Source organism: Podarcis liolepis (genome assembly GCF_965112155.1).
Source record: "Podarcis liolepis genome assembly, chromosome: 15".
Lineage (NCBI taxonomy): Eukaryota > Metazoa > Chordata > Lepidosauria > Squamata > Lacertidae > Podarcis > Podarcis liolepis.
In genome coordinates, this window is record NC_139566.1 from 18,892,394 (window position 1) to 18,918,285 (window position 25,892).

The 25,892-nt window shown below is 44.6% G+C and overlaps 1 protein-coding gene across 6 annotated transcripts in view; it reads right to left on the reverse strand.

Moving 5' to 3' along the window:
- Positions 1 to 25,892, reverse strand: part of MEF2D (myocyte enhancer factor 2D) — a 147,126-nt gene that overhangs the window by 119,705 nt on the left and 1,529 nt on the right. For 3 of the 6 annotated variants that reach the window (XM_083478316.1, XM_083478320.1, XM_083478317.1), the window contains exons 2-3: positions 18,761 to 18,852; positions 17,492 to 17,885 (exon numbers count right to left, since the gene is read on the reverse strand). The gene's annotated coding sequence lies outside the window, so the exon portion shown is untranslated. Of the gene's footprint in view, positions 1 to 17,491; positions 18,070 to 18,760; positions 18,853 to 25,892 lie in introns of those variants that run through there. The other 3 variants (XM_083478322.1, XM_083478315.1, XM_083478319.1) reach the window with 2 other exon arrangements.

Here is a 25,892-nt window from a genome sequence, read left to right on the forward strand (position 1 = left end):
ATTTACTAAATGGAAACCTGTTTGTGAAATAATCTCCCCTTGCAGGTACATCAAGCAGAGACATTGTCATCATTCCGGCACCAAGTGAAGACATTCCTCTTGACTCCAGCTTCTTGGATTCTTAATTAGGAACATAGAAAACCAATTTATACCAAGTCAGACTGGTGGTTCCTTAGCTCAAGGCTGTCTACACTGACTGGCAGCTGCTCTCCAGGGTTTCAGGGAGGGGGCCTTTTCTAGGCCTTGCCTGGAAATGACATTGGGGTTTGAACCCGGGGCCTTCTACATGAGAAGCAGGTGGCTCAGCAGCCAAATTATCTGCCCCAAGAAGACATTCCCTGTTGCAACTCATTAGGTGCCCTCATGCCAAACCCCAAAAGCAAGCATAAGAAAGGCTTTTCCTTCAAGATCCATTCAGAAACCCAAGTGCTGCACGAACACTGGAAGTTTGGTAAAACACTACGACAGAGTTCCACAATACAGCCCCCTCCTCCAACGCACGTACAGTTCCATTCAAGCACAGCTGGGCTATCGTGAAATCCCAAACGCACCTCTGAACTGTGAGAGGGCAGGGGAAAAATAAGAAGGCACGCACACAAAACCCCTTGCAAAGAAAACTGCCTAGCCTGTTCAGCAAAGATCATACAGGAAGCCAAAGGTCTCCCGTTCCCATCAGTGCCTCAGCCCATTCTCCCTTGCAGTTCAGTCTTTGAGCACCTACATCAGTCTCCACCAACCTCATGTCCTCCAGATATTTTAGATAGGGTTGTCATAATCCCAAAAGTGAAAATCAGGACAAAGTTGTTGAGCTTTCTTTTCTTTTCTTTTTGTCAACATCTCCAAAAAAACATCTCCAACATCTCCATTTTTATTGCTGAAATTGATTTTTTAAAAATTATTATTATTTCATTCCTATCCTGCCTTTCCTCCGAAGAGCTCAGGGTGGCAAACATGGTTCTCTTTCTCCCCATTTTCTCATTGCAACAACCCTGTGAGGTAGGTTAGGCTGAGAGACGGTGACTGGGCGACCCAGTGAGCTTCATGGATGAGTGAGTACTAGAACCCGGATCTCCCAGTTCCTAGCCCAACACTCTAACCACTATAACACACTGCCTCTCTTTATTGTACTGTTTTCATATTTTTTCTTTCATATTAATATTTTGCTCACTGCTTTGGGGGGCCTTTGGGCCAAAAAGCAATGTATAAATAAACCATGACCACAAGCATTATTGCTCCTTTTATTTACTGCTCGCTCTTCGTTTAAAAAATTCCAGAGGGGTTTACAGTACTAAACTAATAAAACTAAGCTAAAATAAGAAATACCAAACTCTACGCATCATTAAAAATGGCATGGGCATGAAACAACAAATACATTTAATAATTACACTAAGCAGCAGAAAGGGAGAATTTAAAAATGTACTACACACCAGAAAGAAGCCCATTGATAATAAAAGGTTGCATATGGGTTTTGAGAATACTGTGACCTACTTGAGAGCATTTCGACTTTGTAAACTGGTGACACTGGAGAACCAGTGCCACGTAGTGGTTGGAGCGTCAAACTAGGGCCCAGGAGATCAGGGTTCAGGGGTGTCAACTTGAATAACATATTGGGGGGTGCAGATTAGCTCCGCTCCACATAAATCAATCACATGACGCAGCGTGCACACGCCATTTGAATGGCATTGGCAATTAACTTTGGAGGGGCCCAGCTACCTCAAATATTTTATTGGGGGAGGGGAAGAGACCTCATCCCCAAGGAGTTGGCTCCTATGCCAGGGTTTGAATCCCTACTCTGCTATGAAACTCAATGGGTTGTTGTGGGAATCAAACCGTATACACCACCTTGAGAAAAAGGTGGGATATAAACGCAAGCATTAAATAACACTGCAGAGAGGGGCAGGGGAATAGTGACCACCGTCTACCTGATCACCACCTAGCACAGCAACTTCCAACCTGGAACCCTCCAGATGTTTTAGATGTAACTCCCAGTCTCCCACCAGCTTCAACCAAGGCACCCTGTTGGCCTAATGCTCTAGAGCAGCGGTTCTCAACCTGTGGGTCCCCAGATGTTGTTGGACTACAACTCCCATCATCCCTGAGCTCTGGCTTTTCTAGCTAGGGGTGATGGGAGTTGTAGTTCAACAACATATGGGGACCCACAGGTTGAGAAAGGCTGCTCTAGAGCCTTTAAAGCACTTCTCCTAATCCTTACAACAGCTTTGTAAGATAGAATTATCCCTCAAAGGGACTGAAGACAGACAGGCCAAGGCAGAGAGAAATGGCCACATTCAGGGCCACCTAGCAGGTTCTCTGCAGAAGCAAGATTCTTCTGTGTTGCTTAGTCTCTCAGCTAAGAGGCCTAGCAAGCAACATCCACCCTCTCCCACTCCAATAAATACTCCCTGGTGGGTCCCCACCTAGATCCAGTGACTCAGCAGCGTCAGGCCTTGACAGAGCCAAAAATATTTCTGCTCCCCACCCCCCTCCCATGTCCTTCCTATCCAATTGTGAGTTTGCTTTTCCCAGCTGTCTAGATGTGTCAGAATAAGGTTGTACCAACATGGGGAGGAGGCTCTGTTTATGCATTTTCAAAACAGGAAAGAATCATAGAATAGAATCATAGAGTTGGAAGAGACCACAAGGACCATCGAGTCCAACCCCCTGCCAAGCAGGAAACAAAGAAGGGGAGACATTTAAAATCAGGGTACACAAAATGAAATTGAAACAGATTGCTGCAGAGGTTCATGTATGTTTGTCTGCATACTGATCAAAAATTGGGACAGCGGGGAGAAAAGACAGGGATTGGCTGCGTAGGAGGGCAGGTGCTGGTTTTCAAAGGAGGCAAAGGTCACAGTTTCCTGACATGACACTGAACTTGCTGGCACCTTCCTGGCCTATTGATTTTGCTCCCTTCAAGACAGCCTGGGAATTTACAGGGGATTCCGCTCTTAATGTAAATTAGAGACTGAATGCATCACAATTTCCAGTAAACGGGGTTCGCGAGAGGCAACTTTTATAGCTACGATACAGCAGAGCTACACAAGACAACTTTAATATACCGTATGTGGAAGTCTAAGATCTCCAACAGGTGCAAAATGTTAGAAGTGTTGCCATTAGGGTACCAGTGCTAAAGCCTTGTCTCGCTTGGCTCTTAACATCCAATGGAAGAATACCATCTAGCTGGATCTAGGAAGTCACAAATGCCTTATTATTAGAGGAAGAGGCCATGGTCACCCTGGAAAACACTGTTGCAAGAACATCTCTCTGGACCAGACTTATCCAACCTGCTGCCTCCAGATGTTTGGTACTACAAAGCCTCACCCAGCGCTGTTTTGTTGTTGTTTTTAAAACTATCATTATTACTGGGGGATTTTTCAGTGCCTGTTCAATAATCCACACACATAAGAGCAACTGTGATCAGATGTATAAGTGCAAAGTTATCACTGCTGGCCACACAGTCCAGCAAAAAACATCTAAGTTTGGAAATTACTTTTACTTATTGCATTTATATCTCACCTTTTCCTCCAAGGACCTCAAGGTGGTGTACATAACTCTCCCCCTCTTCATTTTATTCTCACAACAAACCTGTGAGGTTGGTTAGCCTGAGAGTGACTGGCCCAAGATTATCCAGCGAGCTTCATTATAAAGTGGGGATTTGACCCCTGGTCTCTCAGGACCTAGCCCAAAACTCTACAACCACTACACCACACTGGCTCTTCTAATTAATACTAAAAGAGCTGGCCTTAGATTTTCCTAAAACTCTGAGATAGCCTTAGAAACCACAAATTTTTAAGCTTCTTGTTCAGAATCATCTTTGACATAAGAGATTTCTCCCACCACCCAATATTCTCTCTCTCTCTCTCTCTCTCTCTCTCCTACAGGGAAAACTTAACAATGAAATTTGGCCCTCAGAAACATAACCAGAGAAATCGCCACCCTTGGGAAAACCAAGATTCTCAGTGTGTGTCTCAAATGCCAGCAAATCTTTTTGTGTGTGCCAGTCCCAAATTTAGCATTATCATAAGCAAAGTCATAATTTTAAAGGCGAAAGCTGTGCCAAAACTCAGCCCGCAAAGGAACTGTTTCTCTGACAGTAGCCTGGGCTGCAATTGCAACTCATTCTAGACCTCTGATCTAACGTGACCACTTCTGGCCAGGTTATTCCCGTTTTCTCACAGGAGGGGAAGGGAGGGGAAAATGGCAAATAAGAGATGCATCCTACCCCTTGGAACTCTCCCTCTTCCATGCCAAAGAAAATCTCATTTCCCTCTGCCTTGCATCTCAGCAAGTCTGGAACAACCGGTATTTAAAAGGATAAAACAGGTCCCGGACATTTTCCAGGAAATCAGGAGGCGGGCTTTCACTGCCCGGCTAGAGGCCAGATCTTGAGTCGAACTGGCACAGAGAATTTAATCATCTGCATGGTGCTTCAAGAGTTGACCAAAAAAGCAAGAGGGAACAAAAGTAATAAAACAATATCGCTGTCAATTACACAGAGACAGAGCAGAGGACTGCAGAACATAGATATTTCAGGGATGGTGCTCAGCCCCTGAATTCTTCCATGGAAATTGTCCCTGCACAATCCAAGCATATCTTCACAACCATAAGGACTAGAGACTTACTTTTTAAAAGACAAAACAGAAATGAGAATTCTTGGGAAGCTGAAGTATGTGCCCAGCGCCACCCACCAGCATCCGTGGCCACCGGCCACCTCTGGTAGGGCCCAAGACAGACTTGTTTTCTTAATCCCAATCAAGTTACTCATCAGATTCTGTCCCTTTCCTCTGTTTTCAAATAACCAGCAGAGCTGCTGAAAATCCAAACTTCCTCTTGAGGGCTTTTCCAGAGGCACCTGCTTGGCCACAGCTGGAAACAGAAGACTCGACCAGATGGACCCAGCCTGATCTGACCCAAATGGGTGCTTCTGTTGTTCGTTCAACCAGACTGGTGCTCTGCAGATGATTTGGACTACAACTCCCATCAGCCGCAGTTGGGAGTCCAAAATGGCTGTGCTGGGGACTCATGGGAGTTGGAGTCCTATAACATCTGGAGAAGGGTAACAGGTTAGCAAAGGCTGTCTAATAATAAAAATAAGAATATGATTTGATTGGGATTCAAAGTTCTCCCTTAAAAAACTCTCACCTCATGATTTTGTACGGTACAAATTTATTTTCTTTGCTTGGAGATGTGGCCACAAGATGCTGGGTTCCAAGAGTATTTTACAGCTTATAGAAAGAGCTAAAATCAATCATTTAGGAGGCAATTTATAATCAATTTCTTTTAAAAAGCCAAGCAGTTGCTATTGACTGCCTGAAAGGTCACTCATAACCACTGGTGTTCTTACAACAATGGCTTAAGCATTAAGGCATTTGCTTTGACCCCAAACCCCTTCTATTAACCTCATCCCAAAATAATTATATCATCTATGCCAATAATAAAAGGTCTGACTGGTCCTCCTTTTATAGCTTCTTCAGCAGCAGCCTCAACATAAACACTTCAGAGAGATGGAGTTGAACTTGAAAAGACATTATTATTACTGCAATCCCTTTTACTCTTACTTGGGAGTAAACCCCACCAAATACACCTTGAGTGGACCTGCATCAGGGTTCAGATTCCAGCTCACACTCCCCCTGACTAGTTTGTTTCAGTGTCTCATCCACAAAATGGGAACATTATTATGGCCTACCTTGCAAGGGCTGGAAAGACGAATGGCATCAGGCTTGTAAACCAAACACTACAAGTGCTGAGTAAACGACTAACCATTAATTGGAACAGTTCAACTTGTCAACATGTTTAGTTAAGGCCCTACATCATAGAGATGTCTCAGCCAAGAGAAAAATCAAGTCTTGCTGGACCTCATTGCTTTGAACTGGTTGAAAAGCAAAGACAGTATCTGTCCTTTCAATTAAATATTATTACTTTATTATTACTTGTTATATTTTTATACTACCCTTCATCTGAGCATCCCAAGATGGTGCATAGGAAATATAGTAAAATATATAGTAAAAAATCAACAATAAAACCATACAATCACCACATTCAAAAATCAGCCCCAAATACATCATTCACAGTGAACAGAAAGGAGACCATCTCATCAGTCCCCAACAGCCAAACGGAGTATTTTTTTTTTTAATAGATGGCAGAAACACCTCAGTGAAGGCGACAGACTTGCCTCTGGTGGTAGAGAGTTCCATAGTTGGGAGCCACAAATAGGGCTGCCATATGTCCAGATTTTCTCAGACATTAACAGGATTTCAAAGGCAGAATTGACGTCCAGGGGGCAGGGATTTCACAAAGGCGGAGCTTTGTCCTAGATCTTTGCGTAACAAAGAGATCAGCTACTTTTGGGGTGTCCTGGTTTTACTTTTTGAAATATGCTCTGTATTCTTCCTTTAGGCCCCCTGTCATCTACCTACCCTACTTACCAATCCTCCTCTTACTCTCACATGCCGTTTCAATCCCAGTCAAGCTGACAACTGTCCCTTTCCTCACAGTTTCCAAAACAAGACCCAAACATTCTGTGCCACCACAACAGCTCAGCCAATCTCCACTGGGGCTTCAAATCCACAAGGATAGTACAGGCAACTCCTCATTTACACACGTTCAAGACACACGCATCTCTATGAACCTGGAAGTAGCACGAAAAGGGGCAAAAATGACCCTAAAAGAGTGTGAAAACAGTGTCTAGCAATCCCACACAAGCCTTTGCAAATGCAATCCCAGGAGCCTTTGCACCGACCTTTGAGGCCTGTGGAGAGTTGGAGCTTGAGCAAGGAGATTTGGAGGCTGTTTGCAGGCTTTTTCAATGGTGTTCCAAAATATATGCAATGCATGGTGCCTTGGAATGTAACCCTGCATAGATGGGGAGTTGCCTGCACAATATTATATAGGCCTGCCGATGGCTACTGACCATGCTAGCTAAGCAGAACCTTGATGAAGAGACTGCTTGATCAGGTCTGTGGTGCATCTTCTAGATCAGCATGTTATCAGTGGCCAACCAGATACCTGTGGACAATTTGCAAGCGGGACTTGTTAGCGACAGTGCTCTCCCCACCTGTGATCCCCAGCAACTGGCATTCAGAAGCATTGATGTCTCTGACTGTGGAGGCAAAGCATAGACATTGTGGCTAGTAGCCATTGATAGCCTACTCTGTCATGAATTTCTTCAGTTCTCCTTTAAAGCCATTCAAGTTAGTGGTTATCACTGCCTCCTGTGGGAGAGAGTTCCACAGTTTAACTATGCACTGCATGAAGAACTTTTATCTGTCCTGAATCGCCCAACATTCAACTTCATTGGACAGTCTCCACTGGGTTCTGGTGGAGAAAAACTTTCTCTCTCCACTTTCTCCATGCCACGCATAATTTTATTGTCGCCATTCTCAACCTCCAGGTTAAGTTTGTTTCCTTCAGATGTTTTGGACTACAACTGGTGCTGGCTGGGGCTGATGAGTATTGGAGTCCAAAATATCTGGAGGGCACCAGGTTAGCAAAGGCTGTCTTGGAACTTGGAACCATTTTATCATACTTGACTGAAGAGGGCTTACACATTTTAACAACAGATAAAGAACAGGAACTGATGTGGCGCTTTAATGATTGACATTGTCTATTTGTAATGAATTTAAAATGTTACAAAGCTGCAATTATGACTGAAACGAGGTGTGGTTTTATTTGGATTGCTGTATTCTGTTTTGAAATTGATTGGTTAAACAATAGACTGTTGTGATGACGCTTTGATATGCATTGCTGTTCTTGTTCTTGCTTTCCTCGTCTTGTGAGCAACCATGGACACACTCGTGTAGAAAGATAGCATACAGATTAAAATAATGAGAACTTTAACAACAGTAGGATACCTGTGGCACCCGTCTGCTGACTTCCTGGAGATTTGGGCATAGATACTGGACTAGGAGGCCTGATCCAGCAGGGGTGCTCTTCTGTTACAAAGAAGGGGAAATCTAGCAGTACACACTAACCAAGTATTTCATTCACTTATTGATAATTGAATCAATAGGTTGTTTCATTTATTTAGATTCCAAGACCCACTTAATCGGAAAAAACAAACTTGATTTTATGTATTCCACAGTCTTTTTATATTAATATTTTAAAGACATTTTAATTGCTGATATTGGTTTTAATTGGCTGTGGGAACAGTGTTGAAAAGCAGTATATATAGAGAGAGAGAAGATCAGGACAGGCATTGATCAGGGATGAAGTATCTAAAATCCAGGTCACAACCGTTGCAAAATAGTTTGAGCAGGTGGAAGTCCTACTCTGTAAGAGGGTTTGGGGTGTCCCCAAGCCCAGCAACTCTCAATAGTGGTAGGCCTAAGCCTTCACTCAGTTTGTCCCACTCTTCAACTAACTGTCAAGGAGGAGGAGGGCAAATTAACTTCCCTTCCACCTCCAAAAAATTGGTATGAACTGCTTGATATTCCAGCTGATGGGCTTCCTCACTGTGGTTTTGCAATCTTTTTAAAAACCTTTGAATCCTATTTCGCAATGTAAATCAAAACAGATCCTCACGCATACTTAAACTGTTGACAACACACAAAAATTAGTAATCCCAATTTTTTTAAAAAAAGATATTGCAAAAGAAGACAAAAAGGGAACACTATGGTGGTTTTCAAATCCTCCCAATGTTTTATCAAAACACATCCCAAATTTGCTATTGCCGTGGCCAATTTCCCCCAGATTACTTGCAGATTTTCTCCTCCACCACAGATTTCTCAACAGTGTCATTGGCCAATAGCTGAACAGAACAGCCCTTTGCCAACCTGGTGCCCTCTAGACATTTTGGAATACAACTCCCATCACGCCTCACGAGCACAGAGCTGATGGAAGTTATCACCTGAAGGAGCGTCTCCACCCCCATCGTTCTGCCCGGACACTGAGGTCCAGCGCCGAGGGCCTTCTGGCGGTTCCCTCATTGCGAGAAGCGAAGCTACAGGGAACCAGGCAGAGGGCCTTTTCGGTGGTGGCGCCCGCCCTGTGGAATGCCCTCCCATCGGATGTCAAGGTGATGGACAACTACCTGACATTCAGAAGACATCTTAAGGCGGCCCTATTCAGGGAAGCTTTTAATGTATGATATTTTAGTGTTTTTTGGTTTCTGTGGAAGCCGCCCAGAGTGGCTGGGGAAACCCAGCCAGATGGGCGGGGTACAAATAATAAATTATTATTATTATTATTATTATTATTATTATTATTATTATTATTATCACCATTCTTTTTTAAAAGATGTATGCTGCTTTTCCTTGTAAATGCGCTCAAAGCAGCTCACACAAAACAGAACAAAAAAGGCCACATTGACACATCATTACAGTAACAATCAAATATGAAATCATTTCAAAACACAAACCAGCAGGAGTTGTCGCCCAAAACTTCTGGGGTGCAACGAGCTGGCATGGTAGAGGAGGGGAAGGAAGATCAAATAATAGTTTGCGCAAACCAATCGTTTATACTGCCAAATCTATGGTTTAAATTTTCAAACAGCGGCCAGCCAGTATCCTCTAACACCCATGCTTCTTAATTTCACTCATGCCTCCCTGGTGCACCAGTCCAGAGTGATGGAAACGGAATTATAGCCAAAGTTTACGATTCCAGAAGGGAAAAAAATCAGAGTTAAGTTTCCTTAACCATAGCACGACCCCATGTCGGAATTGAGCCACTCTCCCCCAACATAACCTACCTTATAGGATAAAAATAAAATAAAATCCTTCCAGTAGCACTTTGGAGACCAACTAAGTTTGTTATTGGTATGAGCTTTCGGGTGCATGCACACTTCTTCAGATACCAAGTGTATCAGATACACTGCAATTAGGCTTGAAAGAAGCATCCTGTTGTAGCCAATGTAAGAGGTTGAGATGTCCGTTTGATTGCAGTGTGTATATGTGTGTGTGTAAGGCTTGTCTGAATTCTCCAGGTTTTCCAAGGCCCCTCCAGGTGGCAGGAGGAGAGCTTGAATCTCCAGGTGGGGAAGAGTGCCTTAAATTTTATTATGATGATTACTTATGGTGGTGGTGGTGCCGATTAAGAAGACTGTGCATGCAGCTCACAAGCTTTAGCCTGGCAGGAGCCAGCTACAAATTACTGCATAGCCTCTCTGAAGTCCTCTGTCCTCCTTCACTCTCTCCTTTTAGATTAAATATTCCCTACCTAGGCTCCCTAAGCAGGTGAGAAGGAACGGTCCCCTCACTACCGCTTTAGCTAAAGTTTCGATCTTAAATTCCAACCAGCAACATATTTGCTCACTTGTAATACTTTTTTATTCTAATGACAAGCCCTCAGTGACTGTGGTTAATGTTTAATGTGTCACACTTAAAAACATCACCCCTAGATCTCAGGTTTGGGCCCTGAAATCTCAGGGTCTGAGCAGGTAACCCGTGTGTGTGTGTGTGTGTGTCAGAGAGAGAGAGAGATACCCACCACAATTTCTCCCATTTGCAAATGTGCCCATGGACCCAACTCCTATTACAGTGGTACCTCTAGATACGAACGGATCCGTTCCGGAGCCCCGTTAGCATCTAGAGGTAAACGTAACTAGCGACAGCACGCCTGCGCACATCGCTTTTCGCCGCTTCTGCGCATGCGTGTGATGTCATTTTGAGCTTCTGCGCATGCTCCGTTACTTCCGGGTTGCTGCGGAGCGCAACTCAAACGCGCTCAACTCGAAGCGTATTCAACCCGAGGTATGACTGTACTAGATTGACCATTCCTATGGAACCAAGACCCTCTTCTGTCTTGTCTGGATTCAGTCTCAGATCAGTTATCATTATCAGCTCCAGACAGTGGTTCAGAACCCAAAGACCGTCAACTATAATCTTAATATATATATATTTTTTACAACAGGTTCTTTGATGCTGACGATAAAGTGGGGGGGAGGAAGGAAACAGGAAGGGGAAAGAGCAATAAGCCCCACCGCACTGCGTTAGAGACAGGCAGGCAGTTGAACCAGCTGGTGGAAGGAAGGAAGAAAAGAGAGAGAGGGAGGGAGGGAGAGAGAGAGAAAATAAAACTTGAGAATGAAGGCAGAAAACAGAGTCACCTGCTAGAGACACATTGGGCAGCCAAACAAAAGACTCAAACACTCAGGAACCCCATTTTCCCTAAGATCATGTGTTAAAACCAAATCTGGGTGTTTTGTGGGTGACCCTTGAAAATGGCTATGAGTTTGGGAGCCCACACAGATGGGCAATTCAAGGTGTTGATTCTGGCGTATGAAGCCCTGAACGACTTGGGACCCTCTCCAAACACTGGAAACCAGCTAGTGAGGCTCTATTGGTAGCTGCACCATTAGCAAAGATCTGATTGTCCAGAAAAAACAGCACAGAGCCTTCTTGGGAGTGGCACCCCATACCCAGAGGGCTCTCCGCTTTCATATTAGACAGGTACCCATGGCAGGCAGGTTCCAACAGCAGGTAAAAATGCTGCTTTTTCATTCTGCCTCTGACCGGCAGAAAGGATTTACTGGTATTTATTATGCCGCCAAATAAAGGAACTGCACAACAATATTTTCATAGGTGTAAAGTGTTTGCATTGCTGAGTAGTATTTGTGATGCAATGTAACCTGCCCCAACAGCATGTTGTGAAAGACAGGATATAAATTATCTTAGTAGATAAATAAAAGTATGCTCTCTTGGTAAAGTCCATCTCTATCAGGAACAGAGGCCAGATGGACTAGTCCTAAGAAGAGCCCAACAAACCTTGTACAAGCAACACTGTCCGTCAAGACATCTAAAAACACGCCACCTTAATACAGCCTTTCCCAACCTGGTGCCCTGACCTCCAGATGTTTTGGACTACAGTTCCCCTCAAGCCTAAGCCCCAGCCAGCAGTCATTTTGAACTACAATTCCCATCAGCCCCAGCTGGCACCAGATTTGGGGAAGGCTGACTTAAGATGTTTCTAGGCCATGAAGAAACCTGAAATCTGAGAGCAAGTGTGGTATAGTGGTTCAAATGCTAGACAAAGACCGAGGAACCAGGGTTCAAATCCCCACTCAGCCATGAAGCTCACAGGGTGACATTGAGCTCAGTCACTATTTCTCACCCTGACCTACCTCACAAGGTTGTTGTGAGGATAAAATGAGGAGAGAAAGAACCATGTTGCCATCTTGAGCTCCTTGGAGGAAAGACAAGATATAAATGCAATACTAATAATAATGATAGGGACGCGGGTGGCGCTGTGGGTTAAACCACAGAAACTAGGACTTGCTGATCAGAAGGTCAGCGGTTCGAATCCCCGTGACGGATTGAGCTCCCGTTGCTTGGTCCCTGCTGCTGCCAACCTAGCAGTTCGAAAGCACGTCAAAGCGAGAAGGTACGGTAAATGGCGTTTCCGTGCGCTGCTCTGTTTTGCAGAAGCGGCTAATCATGCTGGCCACATGACCCAGAAGCTATACACCGGCTCCCTCGGCCAATAAAGCGAGATGAGTGCCGCAACCCCAGAGTCGGCCACAACTGGACCTAATGGTCAGGGGTCCCTTTACCTTTACTAATGATGATGATGACGATGACAATAATAATAATACAAGTAACCCAATAGGATATTTTTATATCTAACCATCCAAACTTGGCGTATGAATTTTACATAATAACAGAGGCCAACATCCCTGCAGAGGGCACATCAAAGCAGAAATGGAGTGTGATACTGGGGTGAGGGTTGTGGAGCTCCCATTTCTCACACCTGCATAGAGTTTGGATATGGAGAGAGGGACTCTTAACAGCAACCAAGACCGTGCACCTCTGCTTACAGAAGTGAGCCTATATTTACTTGAGTGAGGCTGGGGTGAACGTGTACACTGCTGGTTTATGCCACTGGGCCACATCCCAGCCTGCAAAACGGCTCAACAACAACATTCATAAAAGTGACAAATTATAACAATAACCATAGAAACCAGCAAAAACAACAGGAGGCAATAAGAGTGCGCACAAACCGGTGAAAAGCAGCCAGCTTCATTACCACAGATTATCCCTCTGGAGCTGAACTCAGCCAGGCCTAGATTAAAGGGCAGGTGAGCCAGTTAACATCCTGGGGAAACAGGCTGACGGCTTCAAACCCCAGGCTCTCCATTCTGCCATCCCATCAACTGTTCAAACAGGCAGCACCAGCAACGGTTTATAAGACACAGATTGATTCAGATCCTGTTCTGCCCATTTATAATCTTCTGCAAAAGTGTTGGCGATAAATCATACATGCAAATCATACACCTCAAAGTCTTGAAATGGGGGTATGCAAGGAATTAAAAAACAAAACAACCAATTAGCCATTCAAATGTCAAACAAACAGATCTAGCACTGAAGACACAGGCCCTGAACTGGCATCTGTCTATTTATTTTATTCACATCATAAAATCTATATACTGCTTGAAACAAAAAACAAAAAACAAGACACCTCAAAGCAGTTTACAAAAGAATAAAACAATGAAATTATTAGTAAAAACAGCTATTTAAAACATTCAAAAATAATTAAAGTGTGGGTGGTGGGCGTGAGGAAGGGTGTTTCATAAACAGGGCACCATCACCAAAAAGGCCCTCGCAGTAGAATTACGTGCCTCATTTTGGAAGGCAGGGGCAGACAGAGATGGGCCTCTGTTGCAAAGGCAGACAGACAGACAGACAGACAGACAGAGAATAATCACCATGCAAACACTGGATGTCAGAGGATGACTTCGGCCAGGAAAGAAAACGCACACAAGAGTCAGTCACAAGCAAACAAGTACCGTAATATAAGGGGGAAAGGGTCCAACCGAGTGACAAACACACTTGTACCACAGGGGAAACAGCTATGAAAACAAGAACAACAAAGTACATCAAAGGTAGTGTTGAAGTGTGTGTAATGTTTGTGCAAGAGCACAACTAAGATGGCAAACAGAAAGGGGGGGGGGGAAGATACCACTGCCACAAGGAAAAAGGAGTATGTTTTGTGTGCAGATGAATATGGACTGGCTATAAGCCAGGTTGGGAGAAGTGACTTGTTTCCACTCCTTGGCTGGCAAGCCATCTAGACAATTGCTCATCCTTTTTATAAAAAAATCCAGTCCCCACCATCACCCGGCACATCACAAGGATTCTTCTTTCACTCCTGGCAAAATTCAAAATACCCGTCTTCCCTGCTGCCTGAAAAGGTACTAGTGCCCAGTGGACCAGCCCAGAAGTTACAGCCTTCCCTTCCCAAAAGGGTGCCGGAGAGACGTAAACACCCAAAAACATGTCAAGAACAATTTGACACTTAGCACAGCTGCTGCAGATGCCCCGCCGCCCTCTTCCGACAATCCTCTGAGAGCCACCATCATCTCTCCTCTTCTTCCCCCATGGAGCCTGTCTGGGAAATGGCTGAAGAAGTCCACACAACCAGCTTTTTCTAGGATTTTAACCGGTTCCAAACAACCAGAGCTGGCAGCCTTCACAAAGTAGAAGGTCAGCAAAGCCCACAATTTCTGCTTATCAAGAGCATCTGCCTTTGCTAGTCCAATGTGCTTCACTTCTCCAGCTGTAAAAGCCAGACACACTGCCCTCTCCAAACACAGGCACCAGTGTAAGTATTGCTTACACACATACGCACACTAATATTTCACCAGTGCAGCCTTTGCAAGCTAATGTCCTCCACTCAGATGTTTTGGACTACATCTCCCATCAGCCCCAGCCAGCTGAGTGGAGGACACCAGCTTGCAATGGTTGCACTAAATGGCAGCAGCAGCAGAATCATCACCCATCAGAACAGAAACAAAGTAGGTCAGCGATGGGGGAACCTGATGTTGCTGGACTACAACTCCCATAATCCTTGCCTATTCGCAATTCTGGATTTGGGGAAGAGACAGTTTGCTAAATATAACTACCAGGCCCCATCCGCGTAGCATAGCCAAACAAAACTGCTATTAACACTGACACACATGGGAAATGTTTTAAAAACAACACATACTGGTGTGAGAATCTGGAAGGCTTCAGGTTACACACAGCTCTTCATTCTGTCCAGCAGAGAATTCTGTGTAATACAATGGCTTGCACAGCTGTGCTCCAAGAGAATCAGTCCCACTGGAAGATGGCACTTGGCCTAATTCGAGCTCCGAATTACTTCTGAGGCCAATGAGGTCATAAATAGTTTGTCATATAAATGTCTGTTTGGAGGTTTGGGGTAGCTTGGCAAATCTAATATTACTGCCATAAATCTCTCTCTCTTAAGCACTCAAAACTCTTTACATGCCCTGTGATGGTAATTCTTGCAACGAGGTTGGCAAGAAGGCCAGTATTATGAACTCAAGAATTGCCTTGCTGAGTCAAGTCAAGGTGGGTCCAACAAAGACTCCCAGGAAGGCCATATATAGGGCACAGCGGCAACAGCCCTTTCTTCAGAATCTAGCGGTCACAGGTACCCTGCCTCCAATTTTGGAGGCTCTATTTGGCTCACCATGGCTAGTAGCAATAATTATTTGCTTTGATCAAGACATATGGGGGCAAGGTGTGTGTGTGCTGAGGACTTGGCAAAGGGTATCTGGGGAGGTCACGGGAGACGTAATATCTGAACCCGAGACTTCTTGGCTCATACTCTTGAACCAGCAACAGCAAACATCCTAGCGACTTTGTGATGCTTTAAAATAAAGTGTCTCTGTGAATCTTAAGCCTCTAAGCCAGCCTTCACTAACCTGCCCCCTTCCAGATGTTTTAGACTACAAGTCCCATCAGCTCAGGCAGCACAACTGAGAGTTGTAGTCCAAAACTTCTGGAGGGTGCTAGGCTTGCGAAGGACACCTCGTAGGGGCATAAAGCAATTTCTCACAGTCCTACACACAACACACAGGACAACCCACAAATCCTGCGTAGCTGCTCTGTTGTTTTGTGCAGATGTTGATAAGGACAGCGAGCTGCCAATGAATATCCGCACATAGAGACACAGTTTCCGATTTGGGACAGCAACTGAGGACCAACATAAAAGGTCCTGAGAAGGGCTGTCCCACAGATGATAGAGCAGATTTCTTCGTTGTTGCTCTAGAACCGATGGATTCAAATGACAAGACAGGGTTTGGGTTTTTTACTAGACTTAGGAACAGCTTTCCTTGGAAGGTGGTGGACTCTCATCTCCATTAGTGGCTTTTAAGCAAACTTAGGCTGAAATACTTTATGTGCTTAATTCTGAGTAGTAAGTGCCATCGAACTCAATGGGGTTTATTTCTGGGTAGGCACATACGCCTGCACTGCTGGTCTCTCTGGGCCTCAGTCCTCCATTTGTCAAATGGGAACACTGTTGACTTGACAGGACGTCAAGATCTAGAGAGGCTAGCACATTTTAAAGAGCACCAGTTACATAAAATAATAGTTGGCTTTTTTGCTCCAAGATGCTCCCCTTTAACCCTCTCCCCCCCACACAAACCCTTTCACTTCCTGCAGAATTGCTTTCCACCAGTTCCTTCCACATCTCAAGAAACCATTCCTCCAGTTTCGCATGATTCTTTCCCTTATATTCTTCAACCAGACTGCATAATTTGTACCCATCGTATTTCCTTATTATCCTTCCTCTTTCCTTTCTAACCATTCACTCTTCCCAATTCAGTGGGACGGGGGGGGTATTCTTCCCCTCCTCTCATAACATCAGAATTAAGGCACCCCAATATTTCTCCCTCAGTTCTCATCATTCTCTTAAAAAAACAACTCACACTTAGAATTATTCTTCCAATGCACTTTTCGCCCCAAACCTTTGACTACACACACCATAATGAAACCTGCATTTCAGGATAACCCTAAGATACATTATACTGGGACAATTTCCCTATCTATCTTCTATTTTAAAGTTCCCTGTATCTCTCCCTCCCACCTCTGAAGAGGCACCCAAGCACTATGCACCCCACTTTCCAATGCACCCCATTACCTGCACTTTCACCCACAGCTCTCCCTTTCACCTCATTCTATTCCTATTTTCCAGCAACATTAGATTTCACACCCCAACTCTCCACATCCATCTCAAGTGCTTGCTCCCTTCTCTGCCTATCTTTTTACACCCCACCACTCCCACCCAAACACACACGGATCAATTCTCTAGCTTTTCCCACTGGAAGCTGCCCATCTCCACTTTCTCCCTCATCTTCCCCTCCCCAACGGTGACCCCTAAAAACACTCACACACATATCTCCCCCCCACTTAAGAAAGCAGCCACTTCTGCGTGGCCTCTCCTTGGTACATCTCCTCCCCGCTTCCTCGCTTTACAGTACTGTACCATTTTGCTGGTTTGTTTGTTTGCGGGGTGGGAGTGGGGGGGGGGACAGAAATGTCATGAGGAAATGAGCTTGGAAGAGTCCATGTCTTATTTTTCTGTTGAGCCTCCTGCCGTCTTCCTCTCCAAACAACCCCAGGCCCCGGGAAGGGGGGGGGGGTCTGGTCTCCCCCACCCAATTCAAGAAAGATCCTGCTTTGCACCCCGGAAAGAGGCGGGGGGTGGGGTTGGAGGACCCAAGAACAACACCACCCCCAAGAAAACTGACACAACGCGTGTAAGTTTCACTTACCTTCTCCTCTCTCTGCCTTTGGCTCCTCGGAGCGCCTCCAAAGACAGCTGATCTCCCAAGAACAGGCTGGCTGGCTCAAGGGCCTCTCTCGAACAACAACAACAAAAAGGCGGCGGGGAGTGCGGGGGGGGGGGAGAAAAACCAGGCAACCTCCCTCCCCCTAAAAGGAGGGCAAGCACATTCTCAGCATACAGCCCCGATGCCAATCTCAGTCCCCCTCAGCTTTAAAGTTCGTCCTCCTGGGAGCCGCCGCCGATTCTTTGCAATCCTGCGTCCTTGCTTGATTTTTTTTTTATTTTTCCTCCTCCTCTTCCTCTTTCTTTCTTCGCTCTGCCTCTCTCTCTCTCTCCTCTTCTCGCGCTTCTCTTCCTTCGCTTCCTTCCTAGCGACAATTCTTTTTTTAAAAATAATAATAATAATAAATTAATAACAAGGCAACTACATTGCACAACCGGGGGGGGGGGTGGAGAAGAGGCTACAACGTTGCCAGAGAGAGATTTTGTGTGTGTGTATGTGTGTGTGTGCAACCCAAGTATTGGAAAAGGAGGGGGGGCTAAGAGGAAGCAAAGCAGATGGCGACCGGGGTCCAATCAGAGGGCCCAGAGAAAGAAAGGGCGGGGCCAACCAGGCCCCAAAATTTTATATATATGCATACATACATACGCACATACACACACACACACCTCCTCCTCCTCCTTGCAAACATGCAAGCTAGGTTGCAGTGCGGCCTCCGCCTGTATATCCTTCCGCCTGCGGGAAGTTGGTTCAGCTCGCCAAAGGAGCGCTTAAAGCGGCCCGCGCTCCGCCTTGCCCTCTTTTCCCTCTCCTCCCGAATTGCAACTGGATTTGGGCCCCCTCTGGGCGGCTTGGCAGAAATGGCAGCACTAGGATTTCCCTCTGCTCCTCCGCACACTTTTTCTTTTAAAAGTGTATTGCATTCTTTCATGCTACCTTTTTCTTCAAAAGGGCAGCGGACGTGGCTTTGCCGCCGGCCCCCCCCCAACCTTTTACACCAGCCCTGCAATTCGGGTTAAAAGGTCTCTCCCTTTAAAAGATTTATAGCGTTTTAAAAGGTTTTACGAGCTATTTTTCAAAGGTTTATTTGCGTTTTAATGCTACCGCTTCATCAAAAGGGCGATGGGCCGGTTCTTTCCACACAACAGCCCTGCAAGGCAGGTCGAGCGGAGCGGCAGCTGCGTGGAGAATGCAATGCCTGCTAGCTCCAAGCTCTAACCACTGCACAACACTGTCTCTCGTGTGTGTTTTTACCTTTTCTTTCGTTTCTTTTTTCTTAATCAGCCTTTTTTTCCCTCCCAGCCTCCAAGAACAGCTGGACACATCAATATTCAGTGCGTTCATTCCTAAAGAAGCCATGAAGGAGAGGGAGAAAGAGAGAGAGAGCAGAATAAATAAGAGGGTGGTGACATTTAATTGATTGGCTGGTTAGATTAATCGCTTAAAACCGCATTTGGTCAAGACGATTCCAATACAACGACCGGCCTTATGGATTATTTTCAGTCATCAAACTTGACATTTTGCTTAAAATGTGATAGAAATCAAGGTCACCTAATACATATATGCAAAGCTCTTTGAACCATAATTGGCTTGTTGTACATGAATACATTATAATATTGTATTTATATTTCATGCTTACATATATAGAAAACACATGCTATTCTTTTGCAGCGACTTTTTTGCATTATTATTTTTTTATAAAGAGAACTTTTCAATCAACTAAAAAGGTAGCCAAAATGTGGCAGCAGGTGTTTTTGTTGGGGGGGGGTAGTTTCAGTTCAAGTATTATAAAAAGCTGTAGAATACCTTTTGCATTTTCTCAGAGATCACCAGAAATTCTTCTTTGAAAAGGGTCCTTGCTACTGCGACGTAAGGATACATAAAATTTGAAAACAAAAGTGTGCTAGTATTCCGAACACCCTTTAACAAACTATGATTCCCAGGATTCTTTACAGGAACTCGTCTGTCTCTTGACCATGCATTCAGGCACTTCTCAAAATGCTGTTGCCAAACTTGGCACAAGGGTTTCTGAGGTGGAGGTGGCAGTCTTCATGAACGTTTGGATGCTGGCGCCATTTTGATTCAAGAATGAATCATGACTTGGAATGATTTCATCCGTTATTTAGGCCTGATGGGTCCAAACTCACAAATTACACTAGCCATTTAAAGAACATGGTATTTTTTTTTCTTCCTAAAAAAACTCAGGCAGATGGACACTCCCTGCCCCTTATATCTACTGTATATCTATACACAGAGAGAGGCAACTCCCAATTTATGTGGGGGTTATGTTCTGAGGCACTGCACATGAAATCACACATAATTTAAATGCCCATTGGGAAAGGAAAGCCAGCAAACACCCTCTAAACCTCTGGAAACCCTTGAAAAACCAGCAGCAATTCTGGGTTAGCGGGTAGTCTGTAACCTGAAGCGTATGTAACCTGAGGTACCACTGTACTTTGTAAACCGCTTAGAAGCCTACGTTGGCATTAAGTAGTATATAACTAATAATAATGATGATAGTAATAGTAGTAATAATAATACTGTAGCACCTTAGAGACCAGCTAAGCTTGTTATTGGTACAGTGGTACCTCGGGTTACATTCACTTCAGGTTACATATGCTTCAGGTTACAGACTCCACTAACCCAGAAATAGTACCTCGGGTTAAGAACTTTGCTTCAGGACAGAAACAGAAATCGTGCTCCGGCGGCGGAGCAGCAGCAGCAGCAGCAAGAGGCCCCATTAGCTAAAGTGGTGCTTCAGGTTAAGAACAGTTTCAGGTTAAGAACGGACCTCCACTGTATGAGCTTTTGTGTGCATGCACACTTCTTCAGATACCAAGTGTGCATGCACACAAAAGATCATACCAATAACAAACTTAGTTGGTCTCTAAGGTGCTACTGGAAGGAATTTCTTTATTTTGTTTCGACTATGGCAGACCAACACGGCTACCTACCTGTAACTAGTAATAATAATAGTAATAGCTATAATAATATTTAACTTGTCTTCCCTGTGTGATGGGAAAACCTTGTTCGCTTCAAAGCGCCAGAGTATCAAAAACATTTCTCTTTAGAGAGCTGACACTGTCCCCTCGAGGTTTGAAGGGCCAGGGAAACGTTTCCACAGGCAACAGCTGGAGGGCCTGTTATCTCTTCTAGAGGGTCACCAAATAAATAAATAAATTTCCGATTCAAAAAGGTGTTTTTTTTCCCCCTTAGGAGAAGGAAACTCATTGGAACTCAGTTCCAGCACCTCTCAGGGGGGCACCATTGCAATTCTAAGAGAATGAGGGAGGTGTTCCTGGTGAGTTCTGGCACCTCTTTTTCTGGAAAAAAAATAGCACTGAGAGAAGACCTTGTAATACATATACACAGAAGCATTTGCAAGGCCAGTTAGCACTTCTAAATAGGTACAGACTAGAATGAATGAAAATAATTCCCTCATGAGTCCATGAGGAGTCTGAAGGGTTCCCCTAGGGCACTGTTTCCCAAAGTGTGGCACGCATACCCCCCCCCCCCCGGAGGTACACAAAAGTGTTTCAGAGGGAACACTGCAGACTTTTCTCTAGTCTAGATAAAAGAATATTACTAAAACTACCCCCAAATTATATTCACCTGAGAAGAGGTATGCCTAGGGCTTGAGATACTCTGGTGCAGCCTTTCTCAATCTGTGGGACCCCAGATGCTGTTGAACTACAACTCCTATCACCCCTAGCTAGCAAGGCCAGAGCTCAGGGATGATGGGAGTTGTAGTCTAACAACATCTGGGGACCCACAGGTTGAGAACCGCTGCGTGAAACTGAAAAATGGGCTTGTCTCTTCTTCAAGAAAATAGGGACATACTAGATGATGATAATGATGATGATGGTGATAATGATAATTTTATTATTTATACTCTACCCGTCTGACTGGGTTGCCCCAGCCACTCTGGGCAACTTCCAACGTAAATAAAGACATAATAAAACATTAATGATTAAAAAAACTTCCGTATACAGGGCTGCCTTCAGATATCTTACTTTTCTCCTTGACTCTGGAGTCAAATAACTCCATACCCTCCAACATTTCTCCGATGAAAATAAGGATGTTCTAAGGAAAAGCAGAACATTCCATGATCAAATCAGAAACTCTGACGGCTTCTGTAAATCTGGGACTGTCACTGGAAAATAGGGACACTTGGAGGGTCTGACCCAATCCCTCTTCACAGGGAATTATGGGAATTGTGGCTCCGTGAGGGGGAAAGGTATCTCCTAACAACTCTCAGCACCCTTAACAAACTGCAGTTCCCAATATGCTTTGGGAGAAACCATGACTGTTTAAAGTGGTATCACAGTGCTTTAAATGTACGGTGCGAATGTGGCCACAATCTCCCCTGAAAAGAAGTCGCAGGACTTGTGATTCATGGTGAAGTGAGTGAAGATTCCCGTGTGTAATTAAAGAACATTAAATGCACTTGTGATTTCGGCTTTCTTCTCATTTACAATGCTGCTAGAGAGAATTTCTTCAGGCCTGGGGTGCCACATAGCAAAATCATCCGCTTGCAATTGGCAAATCAGGAAACAGAAACCTCACACTCACACCCACTCACACCTACACACACCTTACTCGCTTTCCACACAGCTGAGAGACCAGTTACACTGCATGAATTCACACCTAAGCCATTTTCAGTGTCAGAGAACAATGCAACAAAATATCACATTTCCATAGGTTTAACTTAGAAACAAGGAGGGTAGGGGACGGGGAGAGAAGAATCCATCTGCGAGTTAATTGTTAAAATGTATTTTGCATGGTGAGTGATTTCCCCTTCTCAAGCCTTTTCGGAGCCTCAGTTGCTTGAGTCTGGTTTTGCAAACAAAGCCATCACACTTCAACTTTTATTCCTGGTCTGACTGCATCTGTTTGCTCCTGGAAGAGTTCTCCATCTGGATGTGTCCTAAGTATCCTCATGAAGTTGCATTTTAAAAACACACAGACTGACTCACAGCCAAAATAAAATATCAACCACATTCACCAGACTCATTTCCTTGTACTAATTATTCCTTTGTGTGTGTGTTCCACAATCTCCTAGATCAGCTCCAGTTTGGGTAATTACATCCAGTTTCCCCAAAGAGCTTCTAAACTGGACATATTATTTGCAAGTTACCCATTGCCATTGCACAAAACCCCCATGTAACTAAATAGCTCTCCTTTAGGGTGACAACTTCCTGCATTGACAATTTGTCCACTGAAGAAGCTGTCATCTACAGGGAGAGTTTTGTATGTAGAAGGACCCAGGTTTGATCCCTGGTATCTGCAGGAAGAGCTGGGAATGTCCCCTGCCTAAAATCCTGTACAGCTGCTGCCAGTCAGTGTAGAGCAATGTGGAGAACCTTTGGCCCTGTAGATGTTGCTGAACTACAACTCCCACCAGTCCCAGCAAGTGTGCCCAATGGGATGATGGGAGTTGTAGTTCAGCAGCCTCTGCAGGGCCAAAGTCTCCCCACACTTTATGTAGGCAATACTGAGGTAGATGGGCCAATAATGTGACTTAGTATAAGGCAATGGAGCTTTGCAGGCAGCCTTCATCTGGTTTGCCTATCTTGGCCCTACAGTTCCCAGAACGAGTCACAACCCCAGAAACTTCACTGGTGATTTTTAAAAATGCAAATATTATTCCCACAATCTTTCTGAGGTTCATCTCTAAGACTTCAGAAGAAACATTTTTTAAAAGCATTTTTATTCATTAATGCACTCAAGCATTCCCCCCCCCCCCTTATCATCACACTGACCTTTCTGGTGTTCAAAGACAACCCTACCATGTTTGGGGCAACAAGGTACAGAGAGGTTGTGGCACTCTATCGCCCTCTGGTGCCAAGCACAAGATTCCAGGAAAATGTTGAACCGTGCAGGTCTTCTGCAGAGAACGTAAAGTCCCTTGTAGGAAATGCCTAATTTTTAAATGTCTTTTCTAAGTCATCTGTCGACTTGCACTCCAGTTTTTTTCTACCTGAGAGCCTCTTCTAGCATAAATGCTCTGGTCAGCAACAACTTTCCCTGGAAAGGAGGTGTAGAAGATAAGATAGGGGCTATGCGCCACACACTGGGATGCGGGTGGCACTGTGGGTTAAACCACAGAGCCTAGGACTTGCCAATCAGTAGGTCAGCAATTCGAATCCCTGTGATGGGGTGATCTCCCGGTGCTCGGTCCCTGCTCCTGCCAACCTAGCAGTTCAAAAGCACATCAAAGTGCAAGTAGATAAATAGGTACCGCTCCAGCGGGAAGGTAAACAGCGTTTCCGTACGATGCTCTGGTTCGTCAGAGGCGGCTTAGTCATGCTGTCCACATCACCCAGAAGCTGTACGCCGGCTCCCTCGGCTAATAAAGCGAGATGAGCGCCGCAACCCCAGAGTCGGCCACGACTGGACCTAATGGTCAGGGGTCCCTTTACCCCTGCGCCACACATGCGCCACACATGCCATCTCCTTTTGGCAATCTGTGGCAGGGGGTTCTCCACTGCTCATGGCAAATTTTGATCTTGGGGCTGTCAGTCACTGATTCCAGGTGGATAAAACGGGTTGTCATCTGACAAGGAAAAAAGCCTGGCCTGCTGTTCTGTCTTTAATGACAGTTTGATGTGCATAATTTTTCATGCCATAAAACTGATTGTTGCCTGCTACTACTGCTGCTAGTAATAAAAATCTGATAATGAAGCCACAGTTAAGAGGGAATCAATGGGGACACAGGAGCCCAACTCTATAATGTTAGAATGCTGGCTCATGCAATACGAGCATAAGAAGAGCCTGCTGGGTTAGGCCAATGGACTATCTAGTCCAGCATCCTGTTCTCACAGTGGCCAACTACATCTCTGTGAGAAACCCACAAGCTGGATCCAAGCACAAGAGCTCTCTCTGTCTTTACCCCCATCTCCATGGCTTCTGGAAACTCATATTCAGACGCATTACTGCCTCCAAGTGTGGAGACAGAGCTAGTAGCCACTGATAGCCTTATCTTCCATGAATTTGTCTAGTCCTCTTCTAAAGCCATCCCTACCTCTTGTGGGAGGGAGTTCCATTGTTTAACTATGTACTGCATGAAGAAGTATTTTCCTTTCTTTGTCCTGAATTTTCCAACATTCAGCTTCACTGGATGTCGCCAAGTTCTAATGTTATTATGAGAGAAGGAGAAAAACTTTTCTCTATCCACTTTCTGTATGCCATGCATGATTTTATACATCCCTATAATGTCACCTTTTCTCTAAACCAAGGTTTCCCAAACTTGGGTCTTCAGCTGTTTTGGGACTACAACACCCATCATCCCTAGCTAGCGGGACCATTGGTCAGAGATGATGGGAACTGTAGTCCCAAAACAGCTGGAGACTCAAGTTTGGGAAACCCTGCTCTAAACTAAAAAGTACCTATGCTGCAGCCTGTCCTCAGGGGGGGGGGGTCACTCCATTCCATGGATCAGTCTGGTTGCCCTTTTCCAAACCAATGAAATAGATGGACGACCTGGCCAATCAGAAGAAAGTCTTCCTCCACAGAATGGATACAGAATTCACCACCACAAGGTGTGTGGATGACCACTGTTTTAAGAAGGTCAGGTCTATCATTAGCTAATAGGCATAAGAGCTCAATTTGATTTTTAAGAATTTATTTATGCCCATCACCCAGAGCACTTTACACACAGCTCAATACAATTAAACCACTTAATATGTAAATGCCAAATTTGAGAGATATTCTGATCTCATCCTCCAGCCCCCCAAAGGCCTGTGCAAAAAGGTGCATCTTGAGCTGACATCAAAATGTGTACAATAAATTTCTTCATCATCAACATCATCATTCTGTCTATTAAATTTCTTGGCTGCCTACTACAATAAAGCATCTAGACAACTTGCACAATGCATACAAAAATTAAAACTGATCCATACAATAAAAACGCAGCACTAAATAAAACCTACAGAAGCTCATTAAAATACCCAAATCATCATGTACACAGTTATCAAATGCCAAACAGAAACTAACCATGAATCTCTCAGAAATCAACCACCAGTCCCTCAAATGTGTGGGAGTCAATGGAGCTCCCATGTTCAGAAACAGTCTACCTCTGAACGCCAATTGCTGGAGAGCAACAGCAAGGGAAATCTGCTGCTTCCCTCTCCTACCTGTCAATTTCCTGGTGGCCATGGTGGAAAACAGAACACTGGACTTGATAAAGATCCCAGCAGCAGGCCCCTTCTGTTCTTATCTACACTAAGCTTAAGCACGTGGCTTTCTCTCTCTTCAATACATTATAATTTGGGGGAAATGAGACTGGCCTACCCTACTGAGTTATTGTAAGAATTACAGAAATGAAGCATGTCACGCTTGAAATGTGCTGCATAAATGCAGACGGGTGAGCATTAATCTGGTCTTC